Source organism: Penaeus vannamei, chromosome 5 (assembly GCF_042767895.1).
Source record: "Penaeus vannamei isolate JL-2024 chromosome 5, ASM4276789v1, whole genome shotgun sequence".
In the NCBI taxonomy this organism is placed as follows: Eukaryota; Metazoa; Arthropoda; class Malacostraca; order Decapoda; family Penaeidae; genus Penaeus; species Penaeus vannamei.
In genome coordinates this window covers 31369543-31389542 of record NC_091553.1, presented here as the reverse complement: position 1 = coordinate 31389542, position 20000 = coordinate 31369543, and the positions used below count along the sequence as shown (strand labels likewise).

The 20000-nt window shown below is 48.2% G+C and overlaps 1 protein-coding gene across 3 annotated transcripts in view; it reads left to right on the top strand.

Moving 5' to 3' along the window:
- The window catches only part of ena (ENAH actin regulator enabled), a 125417-nt gene that overhangs the window by 34809 nt on the left and 70608 nt on the right, over nucleotides 1-20000 (top strand). The window contains exon 1 of one of the 3 annotated variants that reach the window (XM_070122089.1): nucleotides 5240-5695. The exons of the other annotated variants lie outside the window; for them this stretch is intronic. The gene's annotated coding sequence lies outside the window, so the exon portion shown is untranslated. Of the gene's footprint in view, nucleotides 1-5239; nucleotides 5696-20000 lie in introns of those variants that run through there. 3 annotated transcript variants of the gene reach the window in all.

Sequence of the window (20000 nt, the reverse complement as noted above, 5' to 3'; positions counted from 1 at the left end):
TTTCATGGCGGTGCAGCAGTGTGTACATTTCGGCGAGGCTTGCGTTGTGTTGTGCAAAATGTTAGTGATGGGGCTGCCAAGATATTGCGATGGGCGCTAAGGAGATCGATGATGCTGTTTGAGTGATGGCGCTAATTAGGTTTGGGTGAGGTGACGGCAAATTTGGAAGGGTATAGGCCTGTAGTGCCCTGAGCTACCTTATCAGGCGTGTCGGGAATGCAGTGAGTGGGAGGGAGACAGAGCGAGTGAGTAAATGAAAGAAGTAAGATAAGAAAAGGAGTATGGATGAGGAGGATGAGGATGATGTTCAATTGGAGGAGGAGGAGGAGGAGGAGGAAAGGGAGTAGAAAAAAGGAGAATGGGGAAGAGGGAGGGGCAGAGGCAGACGTGGAGATAAAGTATGATACAGAAGAGTCAGAATGTCTGTGCCTGACAGTGGTTTGTTCGAAAATATCAGATGGAGGGGGCGGATGTGTAACAGGAATAGCTGCGCTGGCTCGCGTTGACGTCACTCCTTCGCCGACCGCATGCAGGACAGAGCACATTGACTCGCGGCAGGACCATTAGCCAACCTGCCGCTGGGGACAAGGAAAAAGGGGAGGCGGCGATAAGAGGACTTTTAGGACACGAGGGATAAATGGCCGACGTCTGGGGATCTCTCAAGAGGACACGACGCAGGGAAAGGAAAATGGGCGTTCTTCCTACGCGGGCTGCATCGCCTTGAGAGCGATGCAGCATCACGAAGAAGTGCAAGAACATGCCATGTTCTCGTGCGCAGGTCGTAAAATCGAGGGAGCAGTCTGTTTGTCCTTCACGTGTTGTGCTCCCTCCGTTCGTCTGGCGAATAACCTTCTTTCTTGTAACGTAAGAATTTTCAAGGATCAAGCCGTGTTTATCATACACGTGTTCTTGAGTTACTCCTCGTTGACTTGCTTGTTTACTTTGTTTTAATTGCAGAGGGCAGCTCTCTTCATTCGTACTGTGGAGTGGCAATAATTATGAAAACGCTATTCTGGGCGAATTGCTGCAGTCCAAATCCTTATGAAGCCGGCGTTACCCTTGCACATTTCCTGCATCTATTGTTATTGTGTCACAGACCTTTAATTTTCTATTTTGCCAGCCAGGCGAGCAAGTAATTGTAGCCCGCCCAAGCCGATGTGTGTGGGAGTTCGAAAAAGTGAGAATAATATTTGTAACAGGATCTGAACTGGTTTGTTTACATTTGGTCCGTGCGAGCGAAGGCAAGCTACGCCGTGATTGGATGATACCCATCTGAAGAATCTGAAGATGCCTCAAGAACCGCTCACTGCCACCTCCGCCTCTTGTTTTGTTTCCTTGTGTGGCTAATCAGAACAGAAAGAAAAACTCGATCATGAGTTACATTCTAGAAAAATGATGTCTCCACCGGCCTCAGTAACGTCATTTATCGTGTTTTTTTCACGGTGCTAGATCCATGCTGGAAGGGGGCAGGGGGACAGGGGGCAGGGAAGGGCGACACAAAATTGTTTACACGAACCCCGTAAACTGTTACACGTGTTTATGCTAACCGCCCTTTGGTTTCGGTTGCCGTTCCCAGCACCATAGAGACAGCTTGGTTTTTTCCCTGGGAAGTCGTAATGAGGCAGAATGGTAGTGCTCACCATACCCTTAGGATACAGTGTTGCACCCGTCTGCGGGATGGAGTGCCTGAAAATGATGGCTGTGCAGGATTAGTGCATCGTGGCCAGGATTAATGCAGGATAATGCTGACAAATTGGTAGATCGTTAGGGATATATTTGTAATGGAGTTAATTTTAGAACTGCGTCGATTTTGCAAGGATTTCAGACACCCAGATTAGCCTGTTGCCGTGGCAAGCCCCTTCGCTCGTCAGAGGATTTCCGAGGAGACGACCACGAGTCGGGCGTACCTCCCGGCATCGCGTACATCGGGGGTAGCTCCTCGCTGGCGCTGGGAAAGATGGGCTTTGTAAGGTGTGATTTCGAAAAAAAATCTCAGATTATTACAATTATTTTCACTACTTGATTTTGCTCATTTGTGACTGCTATATCAGTAGCTCGATAACCAGGCGACCATTTTAATAAAATGTGTAATTCACCGATATTTTTGCCTGTGACGCTATTACCCTGAAGGTTAAGGAAGCGGTGATATTCTTGGCAGCATTTTAAGAGCTACTTATGCTTCAGCTCGACATAAACACATCCTAACATCCTGTGTTATTAGTTTGTTTGACGGATACCGGCTTGCCAGATATCCTATTTACATGATAGTGGGACAAGGGAAATGTTTTCTTTCGCATCAGTGAAGTAGAGGAGCGAAGCATGGCATTTCTAAGTAGATGAAGCTCAGGAGGGAGGGGAAGAAGGAGAGGAGGAGGGACCGGAAGGCGAGGAGGCGGAAGTAGCCACATGCCACGTTTGTAATGCCGTGTTAACGCTCCCCGGAACGTCTCCCCGCCGTTCTCAGGGAGGGAGAAGCGGGAGCTGAGACGGCAACGAGGCTCAGCTGCCAGTATTCCTGTTTATTTCAAGGGGCGCCTTTTGATCACATCGCGGCCATGACGACTAACCCGATCATCGGCCGCGCAAGTACGGCGACCGCAGACAGGGCTTTTAATTACCGCAAGCAGGGAAGCTCCCTGCCGCGGTTACCACGCGAAATTGCCTCGCGACCGCAGCCAGAGCGAGTGCGAACAACCTGCCTGTCCGTTGTGCACAGGCCTTGCAATGTGCAAGTACGGGGAAGGAGAGGGCATGAGGGACTGCAGTCGCTCCTTCGAAGATAACGGCTGATGCGATTGTTTCATGTTGTTGTTTAATGCAAAGTCACGGCCAAAAGTCCTGTGTCATGACTGGCACCTCGAAAAGCGCCGCACAAGGCGGGCAGCGTTAAAAGAACTTGGATAGGGGGTGTTGGGCCAAGGCGCCATTCCGACGACACAAGTACCATTCATACTCAAACGGCATCCCAATGTCAAGAAAACAATGTGCAAACAACAACAACGAAGACTCGCCGCAGTTTTTCACGCTTTGGACCGCGCGTTTAAGTAAAAATGTTTCCAATCCTTCGATGAAGTGAGTCGAATTGAATTAGGTCAGGAGTTAATAGAGGATGGAATAGACTCGAAAGAAGGCTTTATTTGGCTCACCCGACGAACGGTAATGTTCCAACGGAAATGTCGACAAGATCACGTACACGTGTCATTCTTATAAATGGTGTTTCATGCATGGCCGACCGTTCGGTGACAGTGTCACTGACTTTTTCTGCTTTGTAACGATCCGTCAACTTGGCCGGAGAAGCAGTAATTACTAATTATGAACAACTATTTCTTTCCTTTGATCATAACTCCTCTTCGTCTTTGAAGTCTACCTTCCCTTTAACTGTTACATAGCACTTCATTGAAAACATCATTTTCTTAAAATTTTATTTTTGTTGTCCTCAAAAAATAATCGAAACAGGCGTGTCTCTCTTTTGAACGAAATCGTGTTGCGGAATTCGTTAGGAAGGTGAGAGACAAGTGTCTTTTGCCAGGGTTGAAGCTTTTATTTTTACAATGTGGCAGAGGTTTTCTGTGGGTCTTTTGTACTTTTCCCTTTTCTTTCTCTTCTGTTTCTTCCGCCTATTGTTGTTCTCTTCTACTGCAAGTTACAGTTACTTTCTTATGCCTCGAGTAAACTTTTCGCATATACTCTACATATTTCTGCGGTAATCAGTTTTACGTACACTATTTGTATAAAGTACTGTGTGGTTTCCTGTGTTTCTTTCTAAGGCCTGCCCTTCCCTTTATTCCCCCACTTCCGAATTTCGTCGTTTTTTCGTTCTCTTACCTTTCTCTCTGCCTTCATTTCCACAGCCAGCTTATTTATCCATTTGCTGTTACACCCTTACCGCGTGTTTTACCGTAAACTTTCCTCCGTCCCGATCGCCATCTGCCCCAACGCGGCCGTCGACGAGCGTGTTGGAGCGTCGCCGCAGCCGTCTAGCAATAAATATTTGGTCAAGTTCCTTGCAAGTGTTCCTTCCCTCCCCCCCTCCCTCCCCCCTTTACTTCCCCCACCCCCTCCCTCCCTCCATTACATCCTTCCTTCATCCCTCCCTTACTTCCTCCTTACCTTCTTCCCTCCTTCTCTTACTTCCTCCACCACCCCTCCCTTACCTCCTTCCTTCCTTCGCTCCTTCTCTTTCTTCCTCCATCCCCCCCCCCCTTAACTCCTTCCTTCCATCCCTTACCTTCTCCTCCTCCCCCTCGTTTACATCCTTCCTTCATCCTCCCCTTGCCGCCTCCTCCTCTCCCTCCTTTACAGCCTTCCTTCATCCCTCCCTTACCTCCTCCTTTCCTCCCTCTACCTATCTGTCCCGTCCTCCCATACTCTCTTCCGGCTTTTCCTATCCCCCATGTGTTTCGTCGCACGACCAAAACTCTTATCTGTGCTGTGAGTGTGTTTCTCTCCCTTCTCGTGCGTTGTATCCACGGCCCTTACATGTGTGCTAACGCTTACAAATTCTACTACCACTATTACTTGGCCCATTATTCATTCTGATACTTATTTACACCAGCCTGAACTCTGGCCGTTGCATGTATACGCCATTTGGTTTCTCGGTGCAGTTGCATGTAATTCTTACACTCTGTATTTAATCACGAAGTACATTGTTATTATATAGGGCTGTCAAGGGACTCATATTTTGCCTTCATGAGCTCATGATACGGCGAGGGAAACGAGCCTGTACGCTCCCACCCTACCGCTTCCCAGCCAGCGCATTTGACGTGGACGTGAGAATGAAGTGTTCGGACGCCGTAGATCACACGTTGGCCACGCCCACTCATGCTAGACGGGCCAGCGGCGTGAACGATGAGGGAGGCGAGGGGAGGCGAAAGAAAAGAAAGGGGAAGAAGTAGAGTTACGAGCGGGCAAAGGTGTGACAGCGACGACCCCAGTGCGAAGGCGAGCTACACGTGGTCGAGTGCGGTGCTGGGCGAGTGCTGATGTTGCTGGGCGTGGCCGGGGTGGAAGCAAGAGTGGCGGGCGGAGTGAGAGAGTGAGAGAGTGAGTGAGTGAGTGAGTGAGTGAGTGAGTGAGTGAGTGAGTGAGTGAGTGAGTGAGTGAGTCAGAGAGTGAGGATGTGAGAATGAGTGAGTGTGTGAGTGAGAGTGAGAGAGGGAGGAAGCGGGTGTTGCTTGTCACATCTGATGAGTCTGGCCGGATGGCGTGTGCTAGGTGTGGCGTAAAGGCACGTAGGAGTGAATTGTTGCCAGCCAAGTGGGGTGGAGGTGGAATGTACTCATTGTGCTCAGGGCGTAAAGAATCAGCAGAAAAAATCTTTATTGCTAATTTTGTTAATGAGTGCTTCAAAGTGAAGCGTTTCTGTCAAAGAGACAGTCGGGCATAACCGACAGGACATAACAGGGTTACAAAGAGACATTCCAAGTAGGGTTCGAGAGTGCCATTTGGCGCGGCGTCAAGAATCCAATGTCATGACCCCCTCCCGCGCACTCCTCTGACTGGACGCCATATCAGGCGGCGGCGCACGAGGTGTTTTGATGCCAGCTCAGTGCCGGGTCAGGGATAGAGCGAGGGCGGGAAGCATCTCCGAAAGGGATGCGGGATGCCTGCTCGCTGGCATTTCTTTTTACCTCCAAGGAAGCTTTAGTTGTCAAGTGTAAGATGCAGATGAGAACTAGAGGAGCATAATGTGAAGGTAACGATAGGAGGATCTTTCTTGCCCCTTTTAATGGGTGGATTATGAAATGCGAAAACACTGCAGCAAGTATTAAGCGAAGAAGACCGTAGAAACCGCAAAAGCACTGAGGAATATTTATAAATGGGAAGAGTTCATAGGATGTAAGAATAATTGTTTAGGGTATGGGTTAAATTCTGAACACACTTAAAGGCAGGACTCTGTCGGTGGCAGATTTTATTTGCATACGTTTGCAAGATTCTGCTTTTTGTATCGTGGCGCGTTAATTGATGTATGGCAAAATGTGCCCTGTGTTCAAGGCTCTTTGGTGGGTCAGGTGAACGGCAGAGAGCAAAGATTTCCTTTCGAACGTGTCTGAAGTGTGCAAGCAGGATGTGACGATGGGGTTGTTTATGCTTGGTATGATTTCCTGCGGGACGTTGTGCGTGGGATCGGGCTTTGTGTGCTTGCGTGTGTAAATGGATGGAGCGCTTTATGGAGAGTGTGTAAATGTTTTGTACCAAGGATATGTTTGCTTATCTGGACATTTGTATCTTTCACGCTGTTGCTTATGCTGATGAAACTGGAGTATTCGCAAATTGGATTTAAGAATTCGGATTGAGGAAGTTGACGGATATTGGTTTACGAAATTTAGCACCACGTAGATGAGAAAACGTCTTATCTGGATTGTGAAACTCGACAACGTCTCATTCAGTTGTAAAAGTTTGGATTTTTTTATGGTGTCAGTTTGAAAATATACTTCCTGCACTTATATTGCACCACCGACCAGGCTGTGAGACGGATCTCGGATTTCTTTCAGGGTTCATGAGTGGAGTCCTGCCTAGCATTCTCACATCTTTTGTTTAATTGTTATATTTACTTCGAGGTCCGGAATAATCGGCGCGGCGTGGTGCGCGATGGCTTGGCAGGGGACGTTCACCTCAACGCATCCACTTTGCGTGGCTCCAAGACGCTCCGGACTCCGGGCATCTCCCGAGGCTTCTTCGCCTTCATCCTCCTCCCGAGATACCTTCATTTTTTCCTGCCTCTGTCCAGCAGTCACAACCAGCATCCCTCCCCTGGGGAACACCACGGGGACGCCCCGGGGTCAGCCCTCCAGTAGCCCAGGTCAAGTAACCTGCTCCGGCCAGAGTTGTCACCGACCTGCGGCGATTTATCACCCGTCCTGGCCAGCTACTTGTGACCAGTCGTAGCCGGGCGAGAGGCCACTTTCCTCGCTCCTTGGCGGCGGCGGCGACGGGTCCAGCCACACTGCCCGCTCGTTTTGTGTGGCGCTTCAACCCGAAGTAGGATTAAGATGTTTGCGATGCGCCATCTGGTCTGCGAATCTGGTTTGATTTAGGGATCAATTGACAAGGTCGTTTTTATTGTGTCTTATCCAGTGATTAGATTTATCGACACCATGATCAGTCTTCGCAATAATTCCTATCAGAAGTTGAAGATAAGAACAGTCTGTAAAGCCCATGAGTCAGTCTTCGTTATCATGGCCGAATATTATAAGATTTAGAAGTACAAATATACCAAAATCTCAGTTAACGATCACCTGTGTGCGGTTTCTTCATCTTTAGCTGCTGTTTTGTTGTTCTTGTTCTTCAAGTTTGCCACCATCTTCGTCGTCGTAATTATTATCGTTCTCTTGTGTTTTATTTTGTGATTTTACTATTAATATTTTTTGGTATCATTTCTTTTTTTTTCCTTCTTATTTTTATATTATTATTATTGTTGTCGTTATAGAGATTGTTATTATTATCATTATTGTTTTTGTCATCATCATCATCAACTATTATTGTGATTGTTAATATAATTATGATTATGTTATTATTATTGTTCTTATTATTTTTACTATTATTGTATAATGATGATCATGTTGACTATTATCATTATCATCTTGCTCATTATCGTTACTTTTATATTTATTATTGGTGTTGTTATTATTTTGGTTGATATTATTCTTCTTATTATTATAGTGATCATTATTATCAATTACATTATTAATTGTTATTATTGTTATTATTATGATTATTATTATTGCTATTATTATGATTATTATTATTGCTATTATTACTATTGTTATTATTATTGTTATTATTATTATTATTATTATTATTATTATTATTATTATTATTATTATTATTATTATTATTACCTTATTATCATTATCATTTTACATTTTCTTTGCAGGTGAGTCGATTCGACAAGTATCTTTTGTGAGCGAGGTGTTGCAGACTGGCTTTGGTGAGTGTACCGTGCATGTGACGTCATCAAGGCGAGTAAGGCAGCGTAATAACGGGCGTGAAATGCTTCCAAATCGTTATGGCTGGAGTGTTCTTTTGTATTAGTTTGGCTCTATTGATTTGCTTTTATATTTGTTATCATCGTACTATTATCATGGTAATATCATTATCATCATCATCGTAATCATTATCATAATCAGAAACCGTCCGTTGTCACTAGCGCCACTAACATTGCAGTCATCATAATATCCACTCTTATTAGCTATATTGTTTGTCATTTCCATAGGGAGTTCATTGGACCGCGACGCTGGAAATGTTGGCAATGGCCGTTACAGGGTGTTGGCAGGGTGCAACAGGTGGCCGCGAACCCCTGTGGCAGGCCCTTGTATGGTGCAGGGCGAGGGCGGCGGCTTGCTGAAGGGGAAAGGGAGGAGACGCCCATCTTATGTAACCACGCCCATCTTTCGCTGTCCCTTTCTTAACACGCCCGTATTTTTCATTCATGCATGTTTGATTTCTATGTTTGACTCTCTATCTATCTATCTATCTATCTATCCATCTATCTATCTCGTCTATCTCGTCTGTCTCGTCTATCTCTCCCCCTCCCTCCCCCTCCCTCCCTCCCTCCCTCCCTCCCTCCCTCCCTCCCTCCCTCCCTCCCTCCCTCCCTCCCTCACCCCTCCTTTTTCCTTCTCCTTTTGTCTACCTCCTTTCCTCCTTCCCTCTCTCTGTGTCTCTATCTCTATCTCCGTCGTCATCGCTTGTTAGATGGTTCTCTTTCTCTCTCATGCGCGTTCGCTCGCGGCACGTGATGCTCGGCCGCAAACAGCCGTGGCCGCAGCCAGGGTCGAAATGCGACACTCGAGCCTCTAATGAACCTGAAATGTTCGGCCTCGCCCTTCGGTAGCGGTTCTACTCGCGGCTTCTGATCGTATCCTTTGGCCCCCGCTGCTCTCTCCCCTGGTGCCCCCCCCCCCCCCGCTTTATACCTGCGATAAAAGCTCTCGTTATCTGTTAGAATAATCCTCTGACGTCATCGTCCAGTATGAGTAACGACCAGGTGACTATCAGGCGATAAGGGAAATCTGCCGGGCCCACACACACTCACTCATATTACTTCCTGTACCATACTGCTCCGAAATTTCGAGTCCCGCGAGACTAACTACATCATCAAGATATACAAATAGCCTAATGGCTTTGCGACCACAAATGGCGATGCGGCCAAAGGTAACAGGAGCGATGACGGTTCCCACCTGCGGCTAAAGGTACTTGGTCTACATGATGTCGCCATAATCAGCTGACGGACATTTTCGATATGCTGCGGGTGGGCATGAAGCGATGGCCGAGACGCCTCCCATAGGAAGAGCTTGTGTTATCACTACGCGATCTACAAGCAGGCGCGGCGTTGCATGTTTGCAGTTGTGCAACCGGACACGGACCCAGCGGTCTCTTCTCAAGTAACGCCTCTCCTTTGACCAAACAGTTCTTGGGAAGCACTCTCGCCTTTGTTATACCGTTTTTATTTATCATGTTGTAGTGCGGACCTAGATGGTGTGTTGTTTACACTTTGTGTCTACATCCACTCCGCAGAAAGTATGTACAGTTTGGGAAAATTATATTGTCATTTTTTGAAATTCTATTAAATTGTTTTATATGCATATTTGTCTGAAATTAGATATACCCAAAACTGAAGGAAGGCCTGAAGTTTTTGTATCCACTATATATGCAGTCTTATATATTAGTTCCTTAGGATGTGGTCGACAGGTACAAGGCTATATAGATCTTACATTCAAGTTCATTTCCTTAAAAGGTATCCTCAGCACGAGCTTTGGTCAGCTAATTGATCCCGCGGGTGGGGGTCACGACAGGAGGGCACTCTACTTAAGGATTCTTCTCTTTGGGCTCTTGATATTCCCTTAGGAAATATATGGGCATCTTTCCCTCGCGTGCGGAGCGGTCGTCGAGGGCGAGGCGCGCGCGAGGACGAGCCGTCGACGCGTGTTAACGAGGCTCGGAGGTGCAGCGGCAGGGATGACTAAACGGGCCTGCGGTGTGGAATGATCCCCTGCTATCGCCGCGCACCGCTAATTATTGATGGTGTAGTGGTCACGCCTCATCCTTACAGCCCGTCCCTCCCCCCTCTCCCTACCCCTCCCAGCTCCCGTCTTCGCTCCCCCTCACCTCTTCTATCCCCTCCCTAGACTCCCTCTCCGCTCTCTGCTTTCCCCTCCCCTCCCTTGGCCATTTCTTTCCCTCCCCCTCCCTCACCCACTCCTCTTCTTTACCCTTCCCCTCTCCCCTTCTTGCCTATCCTTCCCCTCTCCTCTTCTTGCCTATCCTTACCCTCTCCTCCTATTCCCTCCCCTTCCCCTCTCCCGATCTTCCTAAACCTTCCCCTCTCCTCTTCTTCCTTCCTCTTCCCCGCTCCTCCCCTTCTCTCACCTTCTCCGTCATTCCTCTTCCCTCCCCTTTTCTTCCTCTTCTCTCACCTTCTCCGCTCTTCCTCTTCCCTCCCCTTTCCTTCCTTTTTTGTCACCCTCTCCGCTCTTCCTCTTCCCTCCCCTTCCCCTCTCCTCCTCTTCCCTCCCCCTCCCACCTCTATACCGATGAGCTGCCCTTCCGCTCCCCTCCCCATGCTCAAGACCATCACTTTTGATTATTCTTTACCGTGTGTTTGGATGTGTGGGTCTTTTATTGCCTTATTGCCGTGTGCGACTGAAGCGGTTCTTCTGTCCGTGTAGTGTGCGTAGTGTCGTCTGATTGTTTTGTTTTACTTTTTGCAGAGAAGTTAAATTTTAATAGTTTTATTAATTTGTTTGTTTATGTATTCATTAGCTTCAATTATTTTTTCCATTATGATTTTATGATTGTGTCCATATGTTACCCTAATGAATCTTAGGTTGTTCAGTTGCAGCCCAATGCACAGGTACCGCAGTGCAGCATCTTTAGCTGAATGAAAAACAAACAGAAATGCGTCACATGATAATTGAAGTCCACTAATGTCGATTGAAAGTAAGGGGGGGATGGACGAACTTCTTGTAGGCGTGGTTCGAGCAGGGGCGGGTTGCCACTCGACCAGATCGTCGGGCATAAGTAGCCTCGTTAAGTAGCCTCGAAAATATTAAGGCTGGTATCCTCCTTGGGTATCCTCACAACATTACAGCGTCCCGTTGGAGTGAGGTTCTGGGAAGAGGTTATGAAAAGTAATGTTGCAGCTGGTTATTTATTTATTTAATTATTTTATTTTTAGTTTTAAGGGATCTGTAGTTTGGCTAAAGTCTTTGCTTTGCCTCGCCTCTCTGCAGATCCTTTCTGGAACGAAGTGGATGGAGGCGGTGTCAGTGGATCGGCACACCATAAAGCCAAAAGCCAAAGGAATTGTTATTCGTCCTCCTCTCCCGCTGGGCCCTTGTTTTGCGGTTTCCTCCTTTTCCCCCTTTCTCCCCTCCTTTCCCCCCTCCCCCGCCTTCTCTCCTTTTCTTACTCCCCTCTCTTGTTACCCTACTCCTCCTGCTCCTTCAATATTCATTATATAACAATCTTATTTTTCATCTCTATTGATAACCCTCCTCCTACCGTCTCACGGTTGAACTCACAACCATTTCACACTATCTTAATTATCCGCATGAATGTGAACATCAGATAACTTTTTCTCTGATTTTGTGGAATTTGTTTATAGTGCAATCCTAGTAACGTCACTGAGATGCGTTTGGCTTTTTTTTTTCTTTCTCGCCGTCTTGCTGCTGCTGCTGCTGCTGATGGTTGTGATGGTTTTCTTACTATTGTTATAATGATGATGATCATAATAATTTTTAATATTGTCAATAGTATTGTTATCATCGTTGTTATTATCGTTACCATCCGATTTCTCATCCAAGTTCATCATATAGCACGTACTTGTATTTGATCCGCAGATATGAAGATTTGATGTGACGTCAAGGGCGGAAAGTTTTGATTCCTCGGAAATAGATTAATAGCCTTAAGGAAGCCGCGTCGACAGAGCATTGGCTGTATTCTATCTCCTCTCTTTGGGCGCAAGTGCTGCTTCAGGTGGCGGTGGTGTGGGCGATTTTCTCGCTGTTACTAAGGGCCTTGTGTATTTTATCACCCTTTGTGGCCGCTGGGTGCTGGAGGCGATGATGCCCCGTCAGCGTCACACGGGTCCGTTCCTCGGAGCGCACGTCACATTGCCGTCTCTGCCCTCGTCTGTCCCGAGAGATGAGGGCCGTGTTTACGCTGGAGGGGGCGGGGCGATCTCCCACGCCCGCTGTGAACCCAGCAACGCTCTCATCGCCTGAACCTTCTCCCCTGCCCCTCCCACTCTCCCCTCCCATTTCTCTTTCTAGTTCCCCCTCTCCCTTGTTGGCCGATTCTCTCGTATTCTCTTTTCCCACTTTCCTTTTTTTATCCCGCTTTTCCTTTTCCTCCCCCTTTTCCACTTTCTTTGCGCTTCTCTTTCTCTTTACCTCTCCCCTTTTCACTCCCGTACCCACTCACTTTCCCCTCCCCGCCCATGCTATACCATACCATATATATATATATATATATATATATATATATATATATATATTATATACATATGTGTATATATATACATACATATATATATATATATTTATATATATATATATATATATATATATATATATATATATATACATACATAGATATATATATATATATATATATATATATACATATATATATATATATATATATATATATATATATCCTAACATCCCCTCCCCTCCGGTTTCCTCCCTTCCCCTTCCACTCCTCTCTCCTCCCTTCCCCTTCGTCTCCCCTCACTTCCCCTCTCCTTCCCCTTCCCTCCCCCTTCCCCATCTCTTCCTTTCGACTCCGCCCAATTCCCTCGCCCCTTTCCTTCCCTCCCCTCCTGTCTTCATCCTGCCTTCTCCCTTCTGCCCCATTCTGATTGGTACCTCTTCCTTTTCCTCCTCACTCTCCTCCACATAATTTTTCTCCCTCCTCCTCCACATTTTCTCCCTCCCCCTCCCCCACCTCTCGCCTCCCTGAGCGCTACTATTTATTTTCCCGAGTGAGGGCGGGCAAGATTCGTGTGTATATACACTGAGGGTTCCGCGTAGGCATCTCCTTGTTGATAAGCAGGTGGGTATGCGGGCGGCCGTGGGCGTGGTGAGGGACGTGCAGGATTCGGCTTCAGAGGGGCGTGGGTATGTGAAGATGGCAGCGGTGTTGACGGGCAAATGGGCGATAATTTTTGCTTTAGTTTTTTTTCTTTTCTTTTCTTAATACGTAGTCTGTTTCGTTGGTTTTACTTATACTATAGTATGCTCTCTCTCTCTCTCTCTCTCTCTCTCTCTCTCTCTCTCTCTCTCTCCCTCCCTCTCTCTCTCTCTCTCTCTCTCTCTCTCTCTCTCTCTCTCTCTCTCTCTCTCTCTCTCTCTCTCTCTCTCTCTCTCTCTCTCTCTCTCCTCCTCCCTCTCCCTCTCCCTCTCCCTCTCCTCTCTCTCCCTCTTCCTCTCCCTCTCTGTCTCTCTCTCTCTCTCTCTCTATCCCTCCCTCCCTCTCTCTATCCCTCCTTCCCTCTCTCTCTCCCTCCCTCCCTCTCTCTCTCCCTCCTTCCCTCCCTCCCTCTCTCTCTCCCTCCCTCCCTCCCTCCCTCCCTCTCTCTCTCTCTCTCTCTCTCTCTCTCTCTCCCTCTCCCTCTCTCTCTCCCCCTCCCCCCTCTGTCTGTCTCTCTCTCTCTCTCTCTCTCTCTCTCTCTCTCTCTCTCTCTCTCTCTCTCTCTCTCTCTCTCTCTCTCTCTCTCTCTCTCTCTCTCTCTCCCTTTCCCCCTCCCTCTCCCCCTCCCCCTCCCCCTCCCTCTCCCTTTCCCTCTCGGTATCCCTCCCTCTCCCTCACCCTCTCCCTCCCTCTCGCTCTCTGCCCCCCCTGATTACTTTCTCCCTCATTCTTAAGCCTTCCTATAAATAAATTCTCCGAGCGTTTCATATTCTCTTAGAAATTACTCCCCCCCCCTCCCCCGTGCTCTTCCAAGGCGTTCAGGCGCAGTCGTGAACGGAGAGGTCGAAATGGAGTTTGATAGTGTTAGAGCATTACATCCGCATAACCTTGCCGAACGCGTGATAAGCATCCATGCACGTACACACCCACGCACGATGCATGTACCCACACGCCAGTACCCACTAACGCGTACACGAACATGGATACGAACACTTACAAGTACACTTACTCTTTCACGTAATGCACGCTCGCACGCACACATTTTTTTTTTCTTTTTTGATCTGATGCTGGCTAATTTGCGTACAGAACTGATCCATGATAACTAGATCAGTTGAGCTGTGAGTTGGAAGGCGGTGGCCCCAGGAGATTTGGGCGATTTTGATGGGCGGGGATTACAATCGGTCACCCATAAAAGCGCCGTCTTGAGGGAAAAGGGGATTTGATGACTGTCTGATTGTAACCTCCGGGTTTAATTGCATTGCGTTAAGGTGAATAGTGTGAGTGAGAGTGAGTGAGTTAGTGAGTGAAAGAGTGAGTGATAAAGAACGTATATGGGGGAGAGAATCACAGGCTGGAAGGAAGATCAGACGGGGGAAAAGAGTGGACGAGAGACGGAAAAGTGGCCTGCAGAGGGAGAGAGAGAAAGAGAGAGACAGCGAAAGGGGGGAGGGGAAGGGAGGAGAAAGGGTGCAGAGAGAGAGAGGAAGCCAGAAACTGTCGTGTAAAGTATTGGGTGTCGGTCACCCGCCCCTGCCAGTGGGGTGGGGATGGGAGGGCGGGAGAGGGGCTCACCGGCCACGCAAGAGGGCGAGGATGAGCGGGAGAGGCGATGCTCGGACACCAGCAGGTAGGCGGGGACACCGACGAGGCCCGTGTTCTCCGCAGCAGGACTCGGGGGCCCCAGGCGAACGTGCAGCCGCAGGGAGGACACGCACCCGGGGCCGTGTTCAGAGGAGACGAGGGCCGGCCGGGGGCGTGTTCAACAGGCGTGACATCGGGGCATTGTTCAGAAACCCGTGGGGAGGGACGGCGGGAGTGGGGGGGGGCAGGCAAAGGGGTGGTGGCGGGTCGTGTTCAGCCAGGAGGACACCAGGGTGGGGAGGTGAGTGGGCTGATAAGTAGGAGGAGGAGGAGAAGAAGGAGAAGGAGTAAGAGAAGGAATAGAAATAATAGGAAAAGGAGTAGAAGAAGAAAAAAGAGAAAAAGTGAGAAGAAGAAGGAGAAAGGGAGGAAAAGGGGAAGAGGAGGGAGGAGGGAAATAGGAGGAGGAGGAAGAGGAAAAAGGAAGAAGAAGAAGAGGAGCAGGAGGAGAAAAGAAGAGGAGGAGAAAAGAGGAGGAGAAGACAAGGGGAGAAGAGGAGGAGGCTGAGGGAACTCATAATGATGATGAGCAGACTGACGAGGAGGAGGAGGAGTAGGAAGATTAGGAACAGGAAGTCGACAGAGGTGGAGATTGAGGGGGGAAAAGGAGATGGGGAAGGAAGAGGAAGAGGAAGAAGGAGAAGAAGGAATAGAATGAGGGAGAGAGAGAGAGAGAGAGAGTGCGTGTTGATGATGGAGGCGGAGGCAGACGGACGGAGGAGCGGCGCGAGAGGTAGGCCCGAGAGGACAATTAAAGCGGCAGCGCCGACCACCCTTTTCCCCAAGTGTTCCAAAATAGCTCAGGATCGATGTGAGGGGAAAGGAGCGAGGGGAAGAGAGGGAGGGAGGGAAGGGGGGATGAGAGGAGAGGCGGTGGAAAGTAAACATGAATGGGCAGCTCTCGGGATAGAGAGGGAGAGGGAGTGGGAGGTTGAGGGAGTGGGAGGTTGAGGGAGTGGGAGGTTGAGGGAGTGGGAGGTTGAGGGAGTGGGAGGTTGAGGGAGTGGGAGGGTGAGTGCATGGGAGGATGGGTGCATGGGAGGGTGAGGGAATGAGAGTGAGTGCGTGGAAGGGTGAGGGAGTGGGAAAGGTAGTAAATAGGAGAGGGACTGAGTGAATGACCGTGAGAGTGAGAGAATAAGTGAGTGAGTGAGAGAGTATGAGGGAGTGAGGGCAAGTGAAAAATTGAAGGAGTGATTGAGAGTGAAAGAGTGAGTGATTGAGAGTGAAAGAGTGAGTGATTGAGAGTGAAAGAGTGAGTGATTGAGAGTGAAAGAGGGAGTGATTGAGAGTGAAAGAGAGAATGAGTGAGTGATTGAGAGTGAAAGAGAGATTGAGAGAGTGAAAGAGAGAGTGAGAGAGTGAGTGAGAGTGAAAGAGAGAGTGAGAGAGTGAGTGAGAGTGAAAGAGAGAGTGAGTGAGAGAGAAAGAGAGAGTGAGTGAGAGTGAAAGAGAGAGTGGGTGAGAGTGAAAGAGAGAAATAGAGAGTGAATGAGTGAGAGTGAAAGAGAGAAATAGAGAGTGAATGAGTGAGAGTGAAAGAGAGAGTGAGTGAGTGTGAAAGAGAGAGTGAGTGAGTGTGAAAGAGTGAGAGTGAGTGTGAAAGAGTGAGAGTGAGTAAGTGAGGGTGAGAGTGAGTGAGTGAGGGTGAGAGAGAGTGAGGTAGAGAGAGTGAGTGAGGTAGAGAGAGTGAGTGAGGTAGAGAGAGAGTGAGGTAGAGAGAGAGAGTGAGGGAGAGAGAGAGAGTGAGGTAGAGAGAGAGAGAGTGAGGTAGAGAGAGAGAGAGTGAGGTAGAGAGAGAGAGCGTGAGGTAGAGAGAGAGAGTGTGAGGTAGAGAGAGAGAGTGTGAGGTAGAGAGAGAGAGTGAGTGAGGGAGGGTGAGAGAGAGAGAGAGTGAGTAAGTGAAAGTGAGAGAGAGAGTGAATGAGGGTGAGAGAGTGAGTGAGGGAGGGTGAGAGAGTGAGTGAGTGAGAGTGAGTGAGTGAGGGAGGGAGGGAGGGTGAGAGAGAGAGAGAGAGTGAGTGAGTGAGTGAGGGAGGGTGAGAGAGAGAGTGAGTGAGTGAGTGAGTGAGGGTGAGAGAGAGTGAGTGAGTGAGGGAGGGTGAGAGAGTGAGTGAGTGAGGGAGGGTGAGAAAGAGAGAGAGTGAGTGAGTGAGGATGAGAGAGAGAGAGAAAGAGAGAGAGGGAGGAGAAAAATTGTTTATTAACGAGCGTAGCTAGTAAAGTCATATGTAATGATGGTCTACTAATGTTGTTGAAGAATATAAACTTTTTTGTCCTTTGGCCTCTGATCATTAGTATTTTAACTGATGAGTAAAAATGGAGTTAGAACAAGAGGTGGAGTTAGTCAGGCTCCTTTAGATTATGCATTTCTCAGCCCCTTGCGGTCGACCTCAGATCCCCGCCAAACAAAAGCTGTGCGTTACTCATGCAGAAGCGGCGGTCCCGTGGCGTAAGAATGCAGAGTTGGAAAGAGCAGTTAAGTGGTGAGGATGTGTCTGGCGAGGACGCCGAGCCACGCTGTCGCCAGCTGCCCCGCCGGTTGCCGTGGCATTTAATGGCTCCTAATGTCGGCCTGATGTGCTGACCGGATTTTCTATGGCATTATAGCTGGAGATATCTCATTGGGGGATTACTTTCTTCCGGTTTAAGGGGGAAATTGGTTAGGTTTTCAGGCGTAACTTCTTCACAACATGGGGGAGCATTGGGAGGAAGAGTTTGTCTCTCCCCTTGAAAGATAATCATTGTTGGAAAGAGAGGGAGAAAGAGGGTCGCCTGAGGGGCATGCGGGTAGTACCTCTCACCGGATGATGATGCCCGTCCGCCCAGGGCGACCTTCGATGTACACTGTTATCTCGGTTGGCGCTGCCAAGTGTTATAGAATATCTTTTTGCCGATGTCTTGCTCGTGTTGTTTAGGATCGCAGATGCTAATTGCAGTCTCTGTTGTGCTCAAATGCACATGTCTGGCCATACTCACGCATTGTTATAGGGGCGCCCAGTACAAGGCATGAGCGGATGCCTAGAACTCATGTGCATATCGGCTGGACTCGGACCTTGTGGCGGGGCGGTGTCAGGGCAAAATATCATCATAAGCGCATTTTTCTCTGTGGCGAGATTGTAAATATCCAATTAGTAAAACAGAGTTGTGTTTGTACAGAGGGACGTCTTTGTGGGGCTGCTCATGGCTCAAGGATATGTGGTCATCTGTCAGTGCCACCCAACTACACGCAGCTCTGAGATTATACTGACATTGACACTGAATGCCAGATCCTTCCTTGTGCGACGCTCAGGAGGTAGAAATAACTAGCAGTCAGTCAGCATATCGGCATTTACCTCGTTATGGTAGCCTGTCCCTTCTCGTACCCTGTGTTCAGGGTATCTCCTCGACCCCCTTCTCCAAACCTCGCCCTCAGGGATCACATTACATTCACACTTACACCTGTTTCGAGCAAGAGCCGTTCCCTCGCTGACCTGACCTGTTTCCAAGGAAGCGCTCGTTCCGTTCCTTCATTACCTCTTGACTTAGATGGATCTCTTGACAGAGACTTGGAAAAAGGGACAGCAGTGTCACGTGTCATCTGTCATTTCTGTAGTCGCATAGCATGACATAACGCCCAGAATTCTCCAACAGCCGTTTCCTCCCCCTTCAAAAGATCCTTAATTAGCTAGGCCTATTTAAAGATCATGGGTATTAACTCTGTACTGACTTAAACCTGTTTGTAGGCAGCCATATCCTTTTAGTACCGGTTAATGTTACAAAGGTTTCCGCGACAGGATAAAACTGTAGATTAAAGATAAGATAAAAGCTTGCTTGATCCTGTTTGCAAAGATTATAAGAGCATTGGCCTTCCAAGCCGAGTTTTATGTATACCGTTGGTAGTCATTCCCTTTTTATAACAAATGAGGATAAAATATCACCCTTAGATAAGATAAAAAAGTCAAAACAAAAAGCCGGAATAATGAAAACAAAAAGCAGGAATAACCAGTGCGTGATTCCACTGTATAAGGGAATAGTAGAAAAAGCTTCGATCGGAGGCGATGAAGTGAATCCTAAAGGTGAAAAGTTATTAGACGGGTCACGCGCGGAGTCGCAGGCAGGGACGCTGGCTTCGAATTACCAGGTTTAAACGAAGGTGATGAGATTCGTGAGTAAGAAAGGAGGTGCATGGATGAATTTAAATTGGCGCTGTATGCTATGTAGATGAGGTATGAAAGTGCGTGTTACTTTGTGTGTGTGTTCGCGTGTGTTGGTGTTTGGTTAGGATCTGTGTGTTTGATGTGTATGTACTTTTTATTTATAAACATGTAAGATTGAGTGTGTGTGTGTGTGTGTGTGTGTGTGTGTGTGTGTGTGTGTGTGTGTGTGTGTGTGTGTGTGTGTGTGTGTGTGTGTACACACACACACACACACACACACACACACACACACACACACACACACACACACACACACACACAACACACACACACACACAACACACAACAAAGGAATTTAAATGAAGAGAGAGAGAGGGGCAGAGAAACAGGAAGAAAGGAAGGCAAGATTTGCTTAGTCTGTTGTGGGTATTCTGTGTATGTGTCGCTGGGCACCTGTTTGTCTTGCTTGTGTATCTGCGAGCGCGCCCGTGTGTGAGAGCGGCCGACAAGCAATCGCAAAGGAAGTGATCGCGACTGTTAATGAGGAAACCGAACCTCGACAAGGACGCGGCGACTCCGCGCCTCGGCTGCTGCCTCGTACATTGTATAAGCAGCTGCTCCTCCGCGATCACTTGCCCGATAACATATTTAGACTCGACGATAACTGTTGTTGCGGAGTCTTCACCGTCGGACGCTTATCGCGGAGGCGCGGACTGTGGGGCTTCGGTTTCCACACCTGTTTCACGGCCCCAGAAATACACATGTTAAACAGCTGTTTTCTCGAGGCCGATCATGTTCGCGCGCCGTGTTAGACACGAACTCTTAAATGAAACTCATTTTGAATCCAAACACATTAAACCAGGCAACCTCTTTAACGTCTGGAGCAGTGTAGGGGAGGGTGATAATTGCCTTTCTTCTGCCTAGGGATCCTGTGTGTGCCATCTAGCCCCTCTGCCCTTCCGGGTGGCTGCCCTCTGTCCCAGGTCCTCTCTCGCCTTGTTCTTGCTGTCTTTTCTTCTCATTTGCCTCGACCCTTTCTCTCTCGCATTCTGCTCTATTTCCCGTATCGGCCCTAGACTCCGC